General features: G+C 38.1%; 1 protein-coding gene across 29 annotated transcripts in view; it reads right to left on the bottom strand.

Moving 5' to 3' along the window:
- The window catches only part of R3HDM2 (R3H domain containing 2), a 155,572-nt gene that overhangs the window by 116,307 nt on the left and 18,609 nt on the right, over positions 1-20,656 (bottom strand). For 16 of the 29 annotated variants that reach the window (XM_057316206.1, XM_048218238.2, XM_044384669.3 and 13 more), the window contains one exon: positions 1,791-1,853. The gene's annotated coding sequence lies outside the window, so the exon portion shown is untranslated. Of the gene's footprint in view, positions 1-1,790; positions 1,859-12,887; positions 12,963-20,656 lie in introns of those variants that run through there. The other 13 variants (XM_057316209.1, XM_057316204.1, XM_057316211.1 and 10 more) reach the window with 3 other exon arrangements.

The raw sequence follows: 20,656 nt of genomic DNA, 5'->3' as shown, positions 1-20,656 counted from the left end.
CACATATTGTCTGATTCTTTTTATACGATACATCCAGAAGAGGCAAATCCATAGAGACAGAAAACAAATTGGTGGGTACCAGGTGATGGGGGAGAAGAGGGAATGGGGAGTGATTATTTAGTGAGTATGGGATGTTTTACACAATGATCAAAAAGTTTTGAAACTAGAGAGAGCTAGTGGTTGCACAACATCATAAATACACTAAATACCACTGAGCTATACACTAAAATTGTTAATTATAAGTTACGTGAATTTCACAATTTAAAAAAAAAAAGAAATTAACTTAGAGGGGGGAAAAAAGTATATGCCCATACAAAGATTTATACACAAATGTTCATAGCATAACTTTTAACTGCCAAAAACTGGAAACAACCCAAATGTGCATCATCAAAACACAAACGGAGAAACAAATTGTGTTATAGCTATACAAGGGATTGCTACTCAGCAATAAAAATGAAGTACTGATACATGCATCAACATAGATGCATCTCAAAATAATTATGCTTAGTAAAAAAAAGCCAAACAAAAAATAAATGTGAGAGTATATACTTTACAATTCCATTTATATAAAATTCAATGCAAACTGCTCTATAGTGACAGAAAGTTGATCAGTGGTTGCCTAGAGAGCACAGAAGTTGAGGGAAGTATTAAAAATGGGGATAAGGAAATTTGCAGAGGTGATATTTTCATTATCTTAACTGTGGTAATAGTTTCAGGAGTGAACAACACATATGTCAAAACTTAACAAACTGTATACTTTTAATATGTACAGTTTACTGTATGTCAATTATAGCTCAAGATCTATTTTGAAAAAGATGGGGAAAGGGGAAATAGGGCAATATATTCATGCTGGCCACTCACTAACTGATAAGGGAGTGATAAAAACAGTTTTACTTAACCTTGATGAGTGTACAAACAACACCTGGCAATACTGTACATGGAGAACCACTCACGGTGGCATGTAAATTTGAATTTTTATAAATTTACAAATACTTCTATTAACCAACATTATAATTTCAGAGATGCTGAATCTTCATTTTTGACTGGTTTTTGGGTACTGCTAAAAATGTTCTCAGTTCTGGCAAGTACTACCATTAGTATGATCTGTAAATAAACATTTAGACATACCAAGAAAGCTCCTACAAGAAGCCTTAATAAGGTTCCTTAAAGCTAAAACACCTGTGAACAGTATTTCAAGTGTACGAAAACAACACACAAAAGATTCCCTTTATCCATACTAATAATCTTTTAAGAATTCCCCTGTTAATATCTATTAACACTTTGTAAGGTAAATATCTATTTACCTTTTGCAGATATTCACTCAAATAAATTAAACTATTTCAAACTTATTATCTACTTTCTAAAAAGTTAGAAAAGCTTTAAAGTTAAAACTCTAAATTGGATTTTTCTTTACCAAAAAGTATGTCCATAGTTTCAAAGACAAACAAAAAGTATGATGTATTCACTAGTGGGAAAAGTTATGGAAATGAGGGTAAAGTTCAGTCAAAACCACTTTACATTCATGTACTTATGACAGGTGAGGAATGACATCAACTAATCCAAGCCACCATCACCTCTCACTTTGACTACAGCAGTAGTCTTTTTTATTTCTTAATTCAGGTGAATTCAGTCTTGATATACTCCAGTCTCAGTTTCTTCATCTATTAAATGGGTACAATAACACTTCCAAACTCAGGAGGTTGCGTCACAATTAAGTGAGAATACAGGTATAGCACTTAGTTTGTTGCCTAGCACACAGGAAGTGCTCCATAAATATTACCTATTATTACCTGAATAAATGTTCAGCCTCCATGAGTCCAGTGCTGGAATGGCATCACATATAAGAAACAAGTCTAACCTCAAAAAAAAAAAAAAAAAAAAGTTAAAAGCAATTTAAATCTTAATATATTGAGACTCCCAAAGAAAATAAAAATATCCATTTAAAAATCCACAGCAGCTTTTGTTTTTTAAGATTTTATTTATTTATTTGCGAGAGATAGAGAGAGTGCACACATAAGCAGGGGTGGAGGAGAAGGAGAAGCAGACTCCCCACTGAGCAGGGAGCCCAACCTGGGGATCAGTGAGGACCGGGAGATCAGGAACTGAGCTGAAGGCAGACGCTTAACCGACTGAGCCACCCAAGCACCCCTCCACAGCAGCTTCTTCATATCTTCTTTCCCAATTCCTTTTGCTCACAATGTTTCTCATAACCCTACACCTGCCCTGAACCCTCTATATCCATTCTTACTTTTTTTTAAAATGCATTGCTTTAATGCACAATTTCTTTATTGTTATTATTTTTTTAAGTAAACTCTACGCCCAACGTGAGGCCTTGAACTCACGACCACGAGATCAAGACTTGCATGCTCTGGGGCACCTGGGTGGCTCAGTCAGTTGAGCGACCAACTCTTGGGTTCCACTCAGGTCATGGTTTTGGGATCCTGGAATCGAGCCCTGCATCGGGCTCCAGGCTCAGTGAGGAGTGCGCTTGAGATTCTATGCCTCTCCCTCTCTCTCTCTGTCCCTCCCCCGGCTAGCACTCTCTCTCTCTCTCAAACAAATAAAATCTTAAAAAAAAAAAAAGAGTCGCATGCTCTACCAACTGAGCCACCCAAGCGCCCCTACTTATTCCTATTTTCAATTCACAATACAATACTCTGCTCACTTGGCTCTTTGTCCTCTAATGATCCCCTCTTCTTATAAGCAGTTCTCGGTTCACTTCCCAATATAACGTCATCATCCAGTCTTACTCCTTGAAATTCTTCAGCTATTTTCTACCCATTATCCTTTTATACAAGACAATTCTAGAAACTGAGCTAGCAGATAGGGAATCTCTCTCAATAGATGAAAAGAATATAGAGAAGCCAGAGACAGAATTTTCTTCTGTGAGTAGAAATAAATATTACAAACACAAAATGTAATATCTCCCCTCTCTGATTACAATATTTATTATTATTATTACTATTACTATTATTATTATTATCATCATCACAGGACTCTGAGAGCTGTCTGCTTAATCCACAGTAGAAACTCTTGAGTGCTGAATACCACCACTAGAACCCTTAATATGCCAAACCAGTCTGTGTTCTTGGAACCCTCAAAATCCCTAAGCCCCACTGTGTCCTATGGGGAAGTGAAGAGTATCCCTAACTCTTCATTTTGTTTTACAACTCTATCCCATGAGTATCACATCGCTGAAGTCTGCCTTTCCAATATCGTACGAAGATTTCTATGAAAAAGCTCTTCTGGTTTCTTTATAGCCCCTGCACCTTAGGGTTTTGGCAGTAGAGATGTGTGGTAGTTTGGTTAGGGTTGGGAGGCATGACCAGCATGTTGCCCTTCCCCTTTTCACCACCAACCTTGATCCTGAAACACTGTCTGCATGGTGGGTTTTTTTTTTCCCCAGAAAATGCCTTATTCTCCCCTATGCAAAGAAATTACTAGTTGCCTTCCCCCACAGGCCCTCAAGCTGTGCCCAGATGTGCCTCATTTTTTTTTTTAATGATTTTTTATTATATTATGTTAGTCACCATACAGTACATCCCCGGTTTCCGATGTAAGGCTCGATGATTCATTAGTTCTGTATAACACCCAGTGCACCATGCAATACGTGCCCTCCTTACTACCCATCACCGGTCTATCCCATTCCCCCAACCCCTCCCCTCTGAGGTCCTCAGTTTGTTTCTCATAGTCCATAGTCTCTCATGTTTCATTCCCCCTTCTGATTACCCCCCCCCATTTCTTTATCCCTTTCTTCCCCTACCGATCATCCTAGTTCTTATGTTCCATAGATGAGAGAAATCATATGATAGTTGTCTTTCTCTGCTTGACTTATTTCACTTAGCATTATCTCCTCCAGTGCCGTCCATGTTGTAGCAAATGTTGAGAACTCGTTCTTTCTGATAGCTGAGTAATATTCCATTGTATATATGGACCACAACTTCTTAATCCAGTCATCTGGTGAAGGGCATCTCGGCTCCTTCCACGATTTAGCTATTGTGGACATTGCTGCTATGAACATTGGGGTGCATATGGCCCTTCTCTTCACTACGTCTGTATCTTTGGGGTAAACACCCAGTAGTGCAATGGCTGGATCATAGGGTAGCTCAATTTTTAACTTTTTAAGGGACCTCCACACTCTTTTCCAGAGTCAGATGTGCCTCATTTTTAAGTGGGCATAGTGAGTTCATGCTGAGAGCCTTGCCATACCAAGTGTTCTCTCTCCAACTCTGAGTTAGAGAATCAAGAACAACATAATTCAAAACCACACTAGTACGTATTGATGTTACGGTTTTCTTGCCCTATCTGCAATTTTATCAAAAGTAGAAGTGGAATACTTACTGAAAGAAGTTCACTTCCTTTCTGCCATCCATCCTCCATAACCCCCATGTACTTTGCAGGTTTTTACTAAAATGCAATAGTCTCGTAACTAATCTACTTCCTCTCTGAGCACTCTGCTATCTGTTCTCCCCAGAGAAGCATGAGTGATCTTTTAAAACTATAAATCAGATCATTTCGTTTTCTTGATCAACCAGCTTCTTTCTACCAATGGTTTTCCATCATCCTAAGCGAGGTCTACGGAGCCCTACAAAATCTGGCCCCTGCCTATTCTTGAACATACCAAACCACATACTCCCCATGAGGCCTTTGTATTTGTTGTTCCTCCTGCCCAGAACACTCCTCTCCTATCAGGAAATGCTGGGTCTGCCTCCCTTCAAGTTCACACACCACTATAAAAAGGTCTTCCCTGACCACCCCATCTGACTATCCCCCTCTCCCTTACTCTCAATCACATCACCATATCTACTTTCTTCATACCACTCACCATAATCTGTAATTATTTATTTATTTGAAAATTGTCTATCTTCTCAAATGAAAATGTAAGTTCTTCGAGGACAGAAATCTTGTGTGTCTTGTTCATATCTGTACCTCCAGTGTGAAATAGTGCCTGACACAGAAGCACTATAACAGTTGTCTAATTGTCTGATTAATTTACAAAACTAAGTACTACCTCTGAGGCAAACTTCAGTTTTTAAAAAAAATTTTAAACTTATTTGTACAGCCAGGGCGCCTGGGTGGCTCAGTCGTTTAAGTGTCTGCCTTCAGCTCGGGTCATGATCCTGGGGTCCTGGGGTCCCACATCAGGCTCCCGGCTCAGAGGGGAGTCTGCTTCTCCCTCTGCCCTTCCACCCTGCTCGTGATCTTTCTCTCTCTCATTCAAATAAATAAATAAATAAATTTTAAAAATAAAAATAAAAAAATAAACTTATTTGTACAGCCAATAGCAAGGCCAAGCTGTCAAAACCCTGTGTTCTTGTCTTCACTCTAACAAACTGCCTTGTATTCTCAGCTCTCTTGCTTTCTCTGAAGATAAAATTTGCACTCAGAAAATAAGATGACAGTCTTATCTAGCAACACTGTTCTCTGGGTCTGTGAGACCAAAACCCAAGGTTCTCAGGCAGCAGCCACCAACAAAGATCTGGTTACCAGCACTGTACTAAGGAGTGCCTCACAACCCAGAACAACCAGGTTAAATTGACACAAGCTGCAAACGCCTGCGAGAGAACACAGTTGATAAAGAGTTCTGTGAAGCACTCCAAACGCCCTGAAGATAACCTCACAAGAGTAGGAAGATTCCGTTCAGCCATCTGACTGGTGGTGTGTTCTCTAAAACCTTAATAATGACCCTGTCACCAGGAAAACAGATACTGTGCCCTAGCCTTCTAATCAGCTGCATTTAGCAGCCAACATCCATCTTTTGCAATAAAATGCCACCTCGAGAGTTCCTCTTCCCATCAAATTATCACAGGTTTGGGCCACAGATAAATCAGAAACTACAGTTAACAAATCTACCTGTCTGGGACCCAACACAATTAATTAAACTTACTTGGAAAAGCAGAATAAATAGCCTCCAGTCACCTGGAGACAAGTTCTAAATATCCTAACAACTAACACTTGGGCATACCAAAACGGCTGTAATCTGCAAACCAGCCACATGTCACTTCCAATAGTACTCCTACAATGAAAGTGACCTTCCCCCTCCAAAATAAATAATGTTTAAAGTCAGGTGAATCTTGAACAATGACTCTGACTTTTCTCTAAAATAAGGGTTATGACAGCTACCTTAATGAGACGCCCAATAAATTCAGGGTAAGGGGCTCATTGTGCTGACACTGTCACCTCATCTAGGACTTCAGCTGATTCATCCTGATGGGCTGACAGGTCACTGGCATCTGCACCTTGCCCAAGATTTTTGTTTATTTCACATATAAAAACACTGTTTCCTCAAGACAACTGCAGTCCAGACCCCTTCTCCTGCTGTACAGCCGTTCCCTTCCTGACTTCACTGAGACCTTGGGGAAAAAAAGTTGTTATTTCAGACTCATATTAGTAACTCTAGATGGCTAACAAGGCATGGAAGAGTTGGGACTAGAGCTCATAAAAGGACCAGTATTAACACTCAGGTCTTACCTATTTTTTAAAAAAGGATGAAAAAAAAAAGATTAAAATCATCTGGGGAAGAAACTAATCTGTTCTTCATTAACAGATGCTTGGTATTATTATAGTAATTGGAAAACAATCACGAAGTCAGGACCTGAAAATGTCTGGTCCTTGGCCACACCGAGTAATCACAGAAGACAACCTTTTAAGTAAGCTTTGTTCTAACAAACTTCAAGAAGAAAGACAAGGCAATTAAAAAAAAAAAAAAAACCACATGAACCATTCACTTCATTTAAAAGGAGTGATGGAAGGAAGGAAGAGAGAGAGAAAAGGAGAAAGAAAGAAAGAAAGAAAGAAAGAAAGAAAGAAAGAAAGAAAGAAAGAGGAAGGGAGGAACAAGGAAGAGCAATGAATGCCCAATGTTGTAGATCAAACATGGCCACAAATTATTTGCAGCAATTCCCATCAAAAAGTGGAGCTCATTTCCTCACCCTTTGAATCTGAGCTGGCCTTGTGACTTGTTTTGTCCAACAGAATGTGGCATGAATGACACTATGCAATTTCTGAGCCCAGGCCTTAAGAAACCTTGCAACTTCCACTCTCGCTCTCTTGGGACCTAGTCACCATGCAAGGTAGCCAAGACAGACTGCAGGAGAAGCCACGGCACCCTGCATTACAGCTCCAGCCTAATGATGGACAACACTGGAGTGAGACTATCCAGGTACAAGCAGCCCCTGGCCAACCTGCCAACTGACCACAAACACATGAGTAAGCCCAGCAAATTCCACGTGCAACAGAGGCAATCCAGATGAGCCCTGCCCAAATTGCCAGGCCACTTAATCATAAGCAAATAAACAGTTGTGGTTTGTTTTTTTGAAGACTTTATTTATTTACTTGACAGAAAGAGAGCACAAGCAGGGGGAGGGGCAGGCAGAGGGACAGAGAGAAGCAGACTCCCCGCTGAGCACAGAGCCCTATGCGGGGCTCAATCCCAGGACCCTGGGATTACGACCTGAGCCGAAGGCAGATGCTTAACCGACAGAGCCACCAAGCACCCTAATAAATAGTTGTTTTAAGCCACTAAGATTTGGAGTGGTTTGGCTGACAGCGGTAGGTAACAGAAACACCCACAGTCAACTGAGACTAATTCAAAACATCAACAGCAACACACTCAAAAGCACCATGTGCACTCCCATCATGTAAGGCAACAAGAATCTCTAAATAATAATATATAGAACCACTCTTCATAGGTAAAACGGGTATCACAGAATCCCAGCAAAACACTTATTAATAATTTGTTCTGGCACCTATCCCACATGTAAACATCTGTAGAAGATATGTGCAAATATACGTATCCCACAAAGGACTCATATATAAGATATACAAAACATTTCTACAAATCAGAAAAAGACAAATAGCCCAATTTTTTAAATGGACAAGAGTTGAAAGCACTGGGGCGCCTGGGTGGTTCAGCTGGTTGAGTGTCTGCCTTCGGCTCGGGTTGAGATCCCAGAGTCTGGGGATTAAGCCCCGCACTGGGCTCCCTGCTCATTGGGAGCCTGCTTCTCCCTCTCTCTCTGCTCCTCCCCCCACTTGTTCTGTCTCTTGCTCTCTCTCTTGCTCTCTCCAATAAAAATTTTTAAAAATCTAAAAAAAAAAAAAAAAAAGAAAAGAGTTGAAAGCACTTCACAAAAGTGGATCCTTAAAAGGCCAATGTGCATTAAAGATGCTCCACATCAGTGGTCCTCAGGGAAATACAAATTAAAGCCACAAAAGACATCACTACATCCCCAACAGCTACAATTAAAAGGACTGACAATACTAAGTATAGTAAAGACAGCACAACAAGAACTCTCATACATTTCTGGCAAGAGAATAAATTAATAAATAAAACCACTCTAGAAAACTGAAAGTCCTTATATCCCATGAACTAGCAATTCCATTCCTGGGCATATAACCAGAGTGCTTACGTCTACGAAAAGCCATGTACAAAGTGTTCACAGCAGTATCATTCCTAACAGTCCCAAACTATAAACAACTCAATGGAAAACTTATGGTATAGTCAGAAGTATTACCTAGCAATGATAAAGAACAAACCATTGCTATATGCAACTACATTCATGAATCTCAAAGACAATGTTGAGCAAAAAAGACACAAGAGTATATACTACACGATTCTATTAACATAAAATTCAAAAACAGATTAAAATTAATCTATGGTAAAAGAAGTCAGATTAGTGATTCTGCGGATACAAGAGTATTTATTTGTGGGGATAGCTTATAACTGACATGATGATGAATGCAGCTGGTTGTGCACCCGACCATCCAACCAACCAACACATGCTGCTAGGCTTAGTTCTGCTTTAGGAACGACACGTTCTAACCCCTGCACTGGTTTGTACAGCCTGGCTTCTGTGGCTCCATGACCGTCAGCGGCTTCGTTTAAAACCTCATCACTTTCCATCATTGTGGCCTCCTTACCGCAAGACACACTAGGATAAGGGTGATCTTTAAAAAATACAAATATGATGGCATAATCCACCCACACCCCTACCATACACACACTCCCCTCCTTAAAATCCTTCAAAGACTCGCCATTTCTTATAGGATAAATTCAGCACTCTTTAGCAGGATACTTAAGTTCCTCTATGATCTGGCCTCTGACTACCTTTTTTCTTTCTCTCCATATATCCTGAGTTCATAACAAAGTACTTGTAGTTGACCTAGAAAGCTATGCTCTTTTCTCACCTCAGTATCTCTGGCTATATAATGCATAGTCTACCTACAACAGCAGTTCTCAAAGTATGGTCCCAGGGGGTCTACGAAGTCCACTATTTCCACAACAACAAGATCTTATTTTTCATAATAACACTAAGATGTTATCTGCCTTGTTCGCCACAGTGAAATGGTAGGTGTAGCCGCCACTGCCTTAGCATACATCAAGGCAGGGGTATCAAACTGCACTAGTACTATCGTATTCTTCACCACCCCGCACCTGCAGTGTAAAAAGAAAAATTTTACTTATAACTGTCCTTGCTAAAGCAGTAAAAATTAATAATTTTATTAAATTTCTACTCTTGAGTACGTCTTTTTAATAATCGGAATGGCAAAACGGGAAGTATAAACCAGTTCTGCAGCATATCAAAGTACAATAACTGTCTCAAGGAAAAGCAACTGAGCCGCAAGCTCAACCAGCCACTTTTTCCATAGGATACGATTACTTCCTGAGTAAGTGACTGCCAGGCAAACTGTGGTTATGTGGCGATGTTCTCCACAAAAATGAACAAAGTGAGCCTGTTCCTTCAAAGAAAATAAATGATAGTATTTGTTGCCAGTCATAAAATTCAAGCTTTTCAGCTAAAATCAAAATTTTGAAAAAAGTGTATCTTCTGTGAGCTTGACAACTTCTTAATACTTAAGACTTTTCTGATGAAATGACAGCAATATTCATGAGTGTGATTTTTTACTTGTATTATGAACTGTGTCAAACATGTGGAAGATCTGCATAACTCGGTGACTGATATTTTCCAATTGACCAATTCATGATAACTCAAAATCATATATGGGTAAAAGATCCATTCAGTGTACAAAATAAGTGAATTTTAATGTCACTAAGTACAAAAGTTCATTAATATGGTTATAGATTCTACACTGCAACTAACCTTTAAGGAACTACCACGTGTTGAGTTTGGGTATAGTATCAAAGAATATCCAATTACCCGAAGATATTAAAATACTCCTCTATTTTCCAACTACGTATCTCTGAGGCTAGATTTTTTTTTTCAAATACTTCAACCAAAATGACACATTTCAACAGACTGAATGCTGATGCAGATGAGAATGCAGCTATCTTCTATTAAGCCAGATATTAAAGAGACTGGCAAAAATGTAAAACCATGTCCATCCTTCTCACTAAATCTTTTGTTTTAAAAAAGTTTTTCAGGGCACCTGGGTGGCTCAGTTGGTTAAGCATCTGTCTTCCGCTCAGGTGATGATCCCGGGGTCCTGGGATCGAGCCCTGCATCGGGCTCTCTGCTGAGCGGGAAGCCTGCTTCTCCCTCTCCCTCTGCCTGCTGCTCTGTCTACTTGTGCTCTCTCTCTCCCTGTCAAATAAATAGGTAAAATCTTAAAAAAAAAAAAAAAAAAAAGTTAAAAAAAAAACTTTTTTCATTTAAAAAATGTTATATATTAATATGTAAGGATCTTACTATTATTTTAATGAATTAATAAATATTTAAATATTTTCCTAATTTTGATTTCCAATACAATAAATACTGGCAAATACAACCCACATAAATAAAAGTTCTTTGGAGTCTATAATTTTCTAAAGAGTTGAGAGGTCAGAGACCAAAAAGTTTGCTACTTTAGAATTTCCCCTGCCTCTCTCATTCTTCAAGGGTTAGGTAAAGTTAATCTGCTATATTTGCTTATAGTGGAGAGCAAAGACGATACTCTTTCATAGGCACTCAACTACTGGTGTGTTAAAAGAAGACTAAAATGTAATTTGATGCCTATGCCAAGTGCTCCACTATAAATATACGTGGATAAAAAAATTTCAAATTGGTTAGTTTGAATATACCCACCATAACCAAATCTTCTGTCTCAAATCTGGAATCACTTGCCGGTAGAAATGTAAACTGCCAGGACACTTGGGTTGCTCAGGTGGTTGAGCGTCTGCCTTCGGCTCGGGTCATGATTTCAGGGTCCTGGGATCAAGCCCCTCATCAGGCTCCCTGCTCAGCGGGAAGCCTGCTTCTCCCTCTCCCTCTCCCTCTGCCTGCTGCTCCCCCTGCTTGTGCGCACTCACTCTCTCTGTCAAATAAATTAAAAAATCTTAAAAAAAAAAAAAAAGAAAAAGAAATGTAAACTGCCTATATTCTTATTTTTTTTAATGCCTATATTTTTAGAAGGCAATTTTACACTATGTTTAAAATTACAAAAGTATACATTTTTAGCAATTTACCTTAGTAGTTTATTAGTCCAAATATGGAAAATGACATATGTACAAGGTTATTTATGCAGCACTCTTTGTAACTGCAAAAGACTGGGGGAAAAAATCAAAATTCTCTTTAATAGGAGAATGATAAAATAAACAGTACAAACATATCCTGTAATACTCTTTAGACATACACAAGAATAAGGAAATTCTTGTACTTATACTACTACGTAAAAAAAGCAAGACATAAAACCATTACGTAAAATGGGGGAAACAGAATCTATATACATATTTACATATATGTATATTTTATGCTCATAAGAACATAGGATGCGAGGCACCTGGGTGGCTCAGTTGGTTAAGCATCTGCGTTTGGCTCAAGTCATGATCTCAGGGTCCTGGGATCAAGCCCCACATCAGGCTCCCTGCTCAGTGGGGAGTCTGCTTCTCTCCCTCCCTCTGCTCCTCCCCCTGGCTCATGCTCTAATAAATAAATAAAATCTTTAAAAAACCTGAAATCAAACCTAAAAAAAAAGAACACAGGATGCACAAAACTGGTAATAAACTGGTAATATTAGTTGCCTCTGGAAAGAGGAACTGACTAGTTCGGGTTATCAAAATAAGAAGAAAACTTCACTCTGCTTTTTTCTACCCTCAGAATTTTGAACCATATAAATTTAATATCAATTTAAAAAGTAAATCTAAAAATATTTTAAAATCTTCATTTTACAGAAGGAATAACTTCTTATCTTTTTTTTCCTCTGGCCTCAAAAAATACCAACCCCTAATTTTTAACTCTATATTCAGTGTTGCCTAAACCAGGTAATTAACATAAAAATAAAAGATACCTAATATGAAGGCTTTAAATTAATGTGTTAAGTGGTTAACTAGTGATTTGGGGGTAAGGTCAGGATCTTCATCTTCTACCTTATATATTTCTGAATTATTTAAATTTCTTACAGTGAGTACATATTACTTTGGTAATTTGAAAAATGTCAACACTGAAGATGTTATATAAAAAAAATCTATAGTTCTGACTTTGAACTGGAAATATTGATATGAACTTGTGATATACTTTCTTTAAAAAAAAAAAAAGCCACCTTATCTCCTAGCCTTGTTCACTAAAAAACAGAAAGAAACAATGACCAACCCACTAATCAATTAGTACCTCTTACACAGAGTAGTCTCTAAACTTCATTTCCACAAAACAAAGAAGCTATCATAGCTAACAGGATCACATCAAAAAGACACTAAAGTTAAAAAAAAAAAAAAAGGCTGGAGCCAACCTGAAGAGGTTCCCATTTGCCAAGATGAGGCAATCAATGAGACGTCGATACAGATAAAACTGTACTTGGCTGAAACACATAAATAGGCTTAAATTGCAGCTTATAATGACAATTAAAGAAAAAACACTTATCAATCACCTTTGCAGGATGTTAGTGAACAAAGTCGTTATTTTGAAAACAGTAATAACTGTTAATTAAAAGAAAGACTCAAGCATTTGTCTCACCTTTCCTGTGCAAGATGTACCTCACGGTAACCAAACAGGTGATGGAGAGGGTATCTCTTTATAAAAACATTCCAGCTAAAATAAATTAAGAAATGACAGAATTTGAGTATCACCATTTTATAACCCCTCATGAAGTTCAATGAAATAAAGGGAATATAAACAATGACCATCAACGGCTGCTGACATGGTAAAAATGAGACTAACAGACATCACACACCTCTCCTAATAGAAGCGCACTATAATGTATTCTAGCCAAAAACACTGAATCTAAATCTGGTCAAGTCTCTAGATCTAACTGCCAATTTGAAAGAAATACAGAGGATAGAGAAACATGTTAAATGACACTACTAGGATGTTAATCACCAAATCCATCTGTGGGAAACTAATGAACAGATGACCCAATCCTTCAACAAATAAACTGCAAAGAAAAAAGGTGGGGGGAATCTTTTAGATTAAGAGACTTTAAAAATACATTGACCAACTATAAGGTATAGACTTTATTTGGATCCTATTTTTTTTAATTTGAATCCTGTTTTAAACATAAGCCTGTTTTAAAAACTTATGATACAATCCAGGAAATATGAACAACAGATATATATTAAGAAATTACTGTTCATTATTTTAGATATACAAATAGCATTGGTATTAATGTTATTTAAAGTCCTTATTTTTTAGAAATATATACTGAAATATTTATGGATGAAATAATATGTCACAGATTTGTTTCAAAACAATCAGAAGGGGGGGCTGGTAGGGGCACAGATGAAACCATGTTAGCCATAAGCTGATAACCGTATATGGGGTTTCATTTTACTATTCAAACTGCTTTTGGATATTTGAAATTTTCCATAATAAAGTTTTTCAGAAAGCAAATCTCAGGGCACCTGGGTGGCTTAGTCAGTTAAACATCTAACTCTTGTTTCCAGCTCAGGTCATGGGTTGTGGGATTGAGCCCCACATCGGGCTCCACACTCAATGGGAAATCTGCTTAAGGATTCTCTCCCTCTGCCCTTTCCCCCACTCTCTCTCAAATAAATCATCTTTTTTTTTTTTTAGATTTTATTTATTTAAGAGAGAGAGAAAGAGAGTGTGCACAAGCAGGTGGAGGGGCAAAGGGAGAGGGAGAAGCAGGCTCCCCACTGAGCAGGGAACTGGATACGGGACTCAATCCCAGAACCCTGAGATCATGACGCAAGTTGAAGGCAAACACTTAACCAACTGAGCCACCCAGGTGCCCCTCAAATAAATCATCTTTTAAAAAATTTTTTTAAATAAAGAATAAAAAGCAAATCCCCAAAATGAAATATATATATATTTGAAATACAACCACTGAAATGAATTTGGATACTAATCTTCTGTTGAAACCCAGTTCAATACCTACCTCTTGCCCTACGTTTCTATTTTGGTTTCTCTCTTTCCTTTTGCGTTTCTTTGTACTAAACAATTAGACTCCACTAAATCATACTGCTTAATGTTTTATGTTACATAATCTAATACATTATATCTACTGTTGTTTTGATCATCAAATGTTCATGTTTTATCTCCACAGCCAGCCATTAAGGCCCTTTAACACACACAAATATTTTATATTCCACAGCCCTAGAATGATGTTGAACGTTCTAATAGTCCTAAGTACCTTATGTGACACTCAAGCTGTCTCTGGACAACTCTAGGACCTATGGAAAAATGTAATCTTCTTTGTCAACCTAAGGGCCACTCTGTGGTAAAATTAAGTTTTTATTCTAGTAAAGGCACTTAATACTTTCTTCAAATTTTACAGGGATCCCTTTGTGACATCAAAATGCTGTTTCTAGCAAGTTCAGGCAAGCTATTAAGCACAAGCTTTTCCTCCCAGAATTCAAATGGGCATATATTTATATTCTTTTAAAAAACAGAATTATATATTATAGGATTTTTTTTCTTAAAGATGTTATTTATTTATTTGAGAAAGAGAGAGCAAGTGCAAGAGAAAGAGAGCAGGAGCAGGGGGAGGGGCAGAGGCAGAGGGATAAGCAGACTCCCCGCTGAGGGGGAGCCCAACTCCAGGCAATCCCAGGACCCTGGGATCGTGACCTCAGCAGAAGGCAAACACTTAACCAACTGAGCCACGCAGTGGCTATATATTGCTAGATTTAAATACAAATTTTGTTATTTAAGTGACTGGTTAAATACACTGAAGTTATTTAATAAAACTTCAGCTGCAATAGAAAAAAAGACAGCTTACCCAAAAAAATAGCCTCAAAGCCCAGGAAACAAAGAACTCAAAGAGTGCTAGAAAACAAATCTATTAGAGTACTTTTATAAGTTTTGAGAGTTGATTTACAGCCCCTTTATTGTTTTAATAAATGTTTTTAAATAACTGATTTTCCCTCTAATTATAAAAGAAATCCATGTTCTTTTTAAAATAGAGATAAGCAAGGGCACCTGGGTGGCTCAGTTGTGTCTGCCTTGGGCTGTTAAGTGTCTGCCTTGGGCTCAGGTCATGATCCCAGGGTCCTGGGACTGAGCCCTGCAAGGAGCCCCGCATCCAGCTCCCTGCTTGGCAGGGAGTCTGCTTCTCCCTCCCCTCCCATCCCCGCTCTCTCGCTGTCAAATAAATAAATAAAATCTTTAAGATAGATAGATAGATAGATAGATAGATAGAAAGAAAGAAAGAAAGGAAGAAAAAGGAGCAAAAAGAAAATAAAAACTGGGGCCCGTGGGTGGTTCAGTCGTTGGGCGTCCATCTTCAGCTCGGATCATGATCCCGGGGTCCTGGGATTGAGCCCTACATGGGGCTCCCTGCTCAGCTGGGAGCCTGCTTCTCCCTCTCTTTCTGTCCCTCCCCCTGCTCGTGCTCAATCTCCCTCTCGCAAATAGATAAAATTTAAAAAAAAAAAAAAATGAAAAGAAAAGAAAGGAAAAACCATCCTGTTACCTCCTTCATAACATTTTGTCTCAATAAACAGTAAATTCTTTGAGGGCAGCTCATTTCTCCAAGGAACAAGGTCCCTCACTTCTAGAATTCATCTATGGAAGCCCCAGCAGAAAGAGAGGGGAAAAAAAGCACACAAGCTTAATTCAAGAGTAATATATGGATTTGTTGTCAATTTTTTTACATTTCACCATTTGTATAAATCTAGGGTCAGGAAAAAAAACATACATTCCATTTGTATGGATTTTTCTTTGTTTATAGTAATTTTACTGGCATTTTCCCAGCATCCTTAAAATATTTTACTATAGTAGCAACAAAGTCCTACATTTCCAATTGCCAAATCAGGTAGTAAATACATCATATTCACTCTATATGTAAAATCTTACTCTATTTTAACTTATATTTAAATTAGTTACTTAAAATAACAATTCCTTTTATTTCCTATTTCTTTATTGAAGTCCTACCAACTCCATGAAGAGATTTTCACATTTCATGTACAGTTAAACATACATGAAATTAGTTTCTCCTCAAAATATCCCACAAAATTCTGAATTCACACACATGCAAAACAACTTCATGCCCTAAAATTCACTCACAAGTACCTAAAGATAATGCTCACCTGATCTCTAGCTCAGATGTAATGCCCTGTCCAGCCCGGTAACATATAAGAACTGTACTTATCAAGCATAATTTGGGAGACAGTAAGGAAAGAATAGTGAGTAGCTTCCAGCAATTCCACGAGGAGGGGAAAAATTTTTCCCGTCCACACCAGAGCCTAGGCTCTAATAAGTTTCCAGCAACAGTCAAATAAAATTCTCAGAACAGTCCTGACTTTTTACTGGACTCTGTGTCTTAATTAAGCAGTCTGAGTGACAGCGCAAAAATTAATTTGAAGCTAACTTTCCTCTTCTTCACTCCGAAAAGCTGAATACTGTCTGTCTTGACTATTAAAATCCCCAGAGATTTCAATTCTGCAAGAGCTCTACATAGTTCTAAATTTAGACAAGTAATAGAAATAGTTGGAAGGCAGGCAATTCATTTTAATACCTGAACTTTTATGTTGCCAGGCAGCTAATTTCTTAAGTAATCTTAGAGCAGTCATCCATGTAAAAGAATAAATACATAAGCCATATAATCACTGATAGGCTAGTAATGGTGTTAATTAAAATATTATCTATAACTTCTGGAAATGACCAAGACTCCCCTCCCTCCAAAAACAAGCTACATTTCCTCCACAAGGAAAACTGGATTTTAAATATTTCAACAGAACACGTTAATAGCACATCATCACTTTCTTTACAGCTAATTTATGTTTCCACACCAGTGGAACATATAGATAGGTTTAATGGGTTTCACCTTCACCATAAAATGTTTTAGTGGAAGGAACTGACATATCTCATTTCACGTGGAGTCCTAGAGCAGGATGTTCTCAAGCTCTTGGACCATAAGTGATCGGGGCATACCAGATCCCAATTCTAAGGCTAACTATTTTGGATTCTCTAAAACACTGGACCTCATAAGGAGCCATAAAACCATACTCCAACAGAAATGTTCAATACAATAAACACCCTAACCATGTCAGTTTTCCTAGATTGTACTCAAAGTCCGATTGTAAAATATATATACAAGTGAATACAAGTTCAGACTCAAAGCACTAAGTATGAAAGGCCTGGTATGGAGTTTCCCTATCCAAGGACATTTTAATTCAGACAGCAGAAGATACAAAGAGGGAAACAACTCTTACGTGGCTGCACTATAGGAAGAAAAGATCTGGATTACATGAGAGTAAGAAGGATATGAAAACTTATTTTCACCTTCACACCAAGTTAGGAAAAAAAAACCAATACAATGCCAATTTTCTGCACAATACTTTCCCTCTCATGGCAAGTCATCAGAGCTGCTTCTAACAGACTTCATTCTGAGAAATAATTCAGTTTAGAGACTATTATCAGGTACATCTGGGAAGACACAGAGGATCTCAGATCTGGAATCCACTCTATTTTTTTTAATTGGAAATAACTGATATAATGAAGATAGCAAAGGATAATTAAGAAAAGTGGTTCCCCTTTAAAGGAATCGTTCGCCACTAAAGGAATCAGGGTTCCTTGTAGAAAGGACTGATTCCAGGTCCGAAGCAAGTAAAGTACAAAGTTAGCCCAAAACTCCTTATAGTGCCAGAGTGTAAGGAAGTCCTCAAAGCCTAACTGGGTCATGTCAAAAGGACATAGGAGTCAGTCTGATGGGGCTCCCATTGACCAAATTTACAACTGCTATTTTTTTTTAAGTTTATTTATTTTAGCAATCTCTACACCCAATATGGGGCTTGAACTCACAACCCAAGATTAAGAGTCACTCAGCCTTCTGACCAAGCCAGTCAGGTACCCCACTGTACTTTTAATACTGAATATCGTCAGTATTTTTGACAGCAATGAATTGTAACATACTGAATTTTTTTAAAATACCAATCTACAATGATCCTCAAAAACAGAAAAAAAAAGGGGAGGGAGGAAAAATAAAGCTCTTCCTAGAACACCACCAACTAGAAAATGTAGACATAATGAGAGAAACAACATTTTCCAACCACCAATGTCATAACCAATTCAGGCAAGGATCATAAGTGCATGTTAATACCACTGGGTAAAACATTAAGGAACAGAGAAGTCACACATCTTTAAAAGTATCATCCCACAGACTGTTTCTTAATTACAAAGGGAAAAAGTACCTTTACGAAGAAGAAATGTAGCTGACATCAATTTAAGTGATCAAACTCAACAATGGCACAAAGGGACATCATGTGCACAGAGACACACACAACATCTTCTTGTCAAAAATGTTTAACTGGATCTAATCACGACAGATCCAAAGTGTAAAACATTCTTCACCATAACTACACTGGACTGTACAAAAATATCAATGACATGAAAAACAAAAAAGGGGACGAGAACCGCTCTAAATTAAAAGACTGAAAAAAAAAAAATGACCATTAAATGCCCAACATATGATCCTTGAATAAACCCAGGATTGGAAGGAAAGCTGTAAAGCAGTATCTCAATTGTTGAGATAACTGAGGAAATGTGAGTATAGACTATACATAATTATTGTATCACTAAAATATTTTGCGTGTGTTAATGAGTTTGATAATACTATTGTGGCGATACAGGAAAACAACTTGTCTTTAAGCAAAATATGCTTAAAAAATTTGGGGGTGGGGGTGCCTGGGTGGCTCAGTCAGTTAAGCATCTACCTTCGTCTCAGGTGGTGATCCCAGAGTTCTGGGATCGAGCCCGGCATTGGGCACCCTGCTCATTGGGGAGTCTGCTTCTCTCTCTCCCTCTGCTCCTCCTCCTATTTGTGCATGCATTCTCTCTCTCTAATTAAATAAATCTTTAAAAAAAAAATTGGGGGGTGAAATTTTTTTTCTTTTTTTTTTTTTTAAGTACTCTCCACACTAGGCATGAAGTTCAATGTGGGGCTTGAACTCACGACCCCAAGATCAAGACCTGAGCTGAAATCAAGAGTCAGACGTTTAACCAATTGAGCCACCCAGGCATCCCAGGCGAAGTTTTCCAATGTCTGTAAGATACTAATAAAAGTTTCCTGATTTCCTAATACGCTAATATAAATTCCTAACATACAATGAAAAATGATGTATATATGTGTAGGGAGGGAAGGGGGCGAGAAAGGTGGATAGAGAAAGAGAGAGAGAGGAAGTGGGTAAAGAGAGCGTGAGCACAAATGTGGTAAAATATCTGATAAACATAGGTAGATGTCATATTGGTATTCAGTGTATCACTCTTCCAACTTTCTAATTAAGTTCAGAATTCTTCCAAATAAAAAAGTTGGGGTGCAAAAGAACAAGAAACAACATTAACCCAAACTTTTAGCTATCCAGTGTAAATTTTGCTGTGTCTTGAAAAGCAATTCCAGGTGGTGGTTACAAGACCAGACCTCAGCATGAAGCCGGGTTATGTTCTGGCTGCATGACCTAACCTAACCTCTCTGCTATGGTCTGAAGAGTCCTCCCAAAATTCATGTTGAATCCTAACCCTGGAATATGATAGTATTAGGAAGTGGGGCTTTTGGAAGGTGAATGTGATTAGTGCCTTATAAAAAAGGTTCCAGAGAGATCCCTATCCCATTCCACCATGTGAGGCCACAGTGAGCAGCAGATGGCTATGAACCAGGAAGAAGGCCCTCACCAGAACAGGACCATGCTGGTGCCTTGAACTTGGACTTTCCCAGTCTCTAGAACTGTGAGAAATAAATTTCTGTTGTTGATAAGCCATTCAGTATGTGGTAGTTTGTTACAGCAGCCTGAACAGACAGAAGGCACTCTCTAAGCCTCAACTATAAAATAAGGATACTACAGTACTACTCCGTGAGGATTATAATTCTCAGTATTGTGCTATTATTATACTTACATAATATCACATTCTTTGTTCACTTAACTATCTTGTAAGTACGGGAAAACTGGACCAATTTTTAGCCTTTCTGCGTCTTGGCAACTAGTTTACAGCCAACAGTAACTTTATTAAAATTTTGTGAATTGCCCAATATATCCAAATTCAAATAAAAGAGTTAAAATGCATTCCATCTAAGGATGAATAAAAATAAATCCACCATTAGCACAAGCAACAAAGCTAATGTACTCTCAAGTACCTTTCGAACAGTTCAAGCAACAGCTTCTCACAGCCTGTATTTGCTCCTCCCCCAAATACTAGTCACAGGCTTGCCTTGGTCCAAAAAATGTCAAACTTTACATTAAAATCCAAAGCCATGAGGCCAGAAGTGCCTCTTAACTCCTTTTTTCCTGGGGCTTCACCTCAGCTCTCTCATCACCCCACAAGTTTGCCCT

This window comes from Ursus arctos, unplaced genomic scaffold (genome assembly GCF_023065955.2).
Source record: "Ursus arctos isolate Adak ecotype North America unplaced genomic scaffold, UrsArc2.0 scaffold_21, whole genome shotgun sequence".
Lineage (NCBI taxonomy): Eukaryota > Metazoa > Chordata > Mammalia > Carnivora > Ursidae > Ursus > Ursus arctos.
The sequence above is the reverse complement of the archived record's forward strand: the minus strand, read 5'-3'. Positions and strand labels throughout refer to the sequence as shown.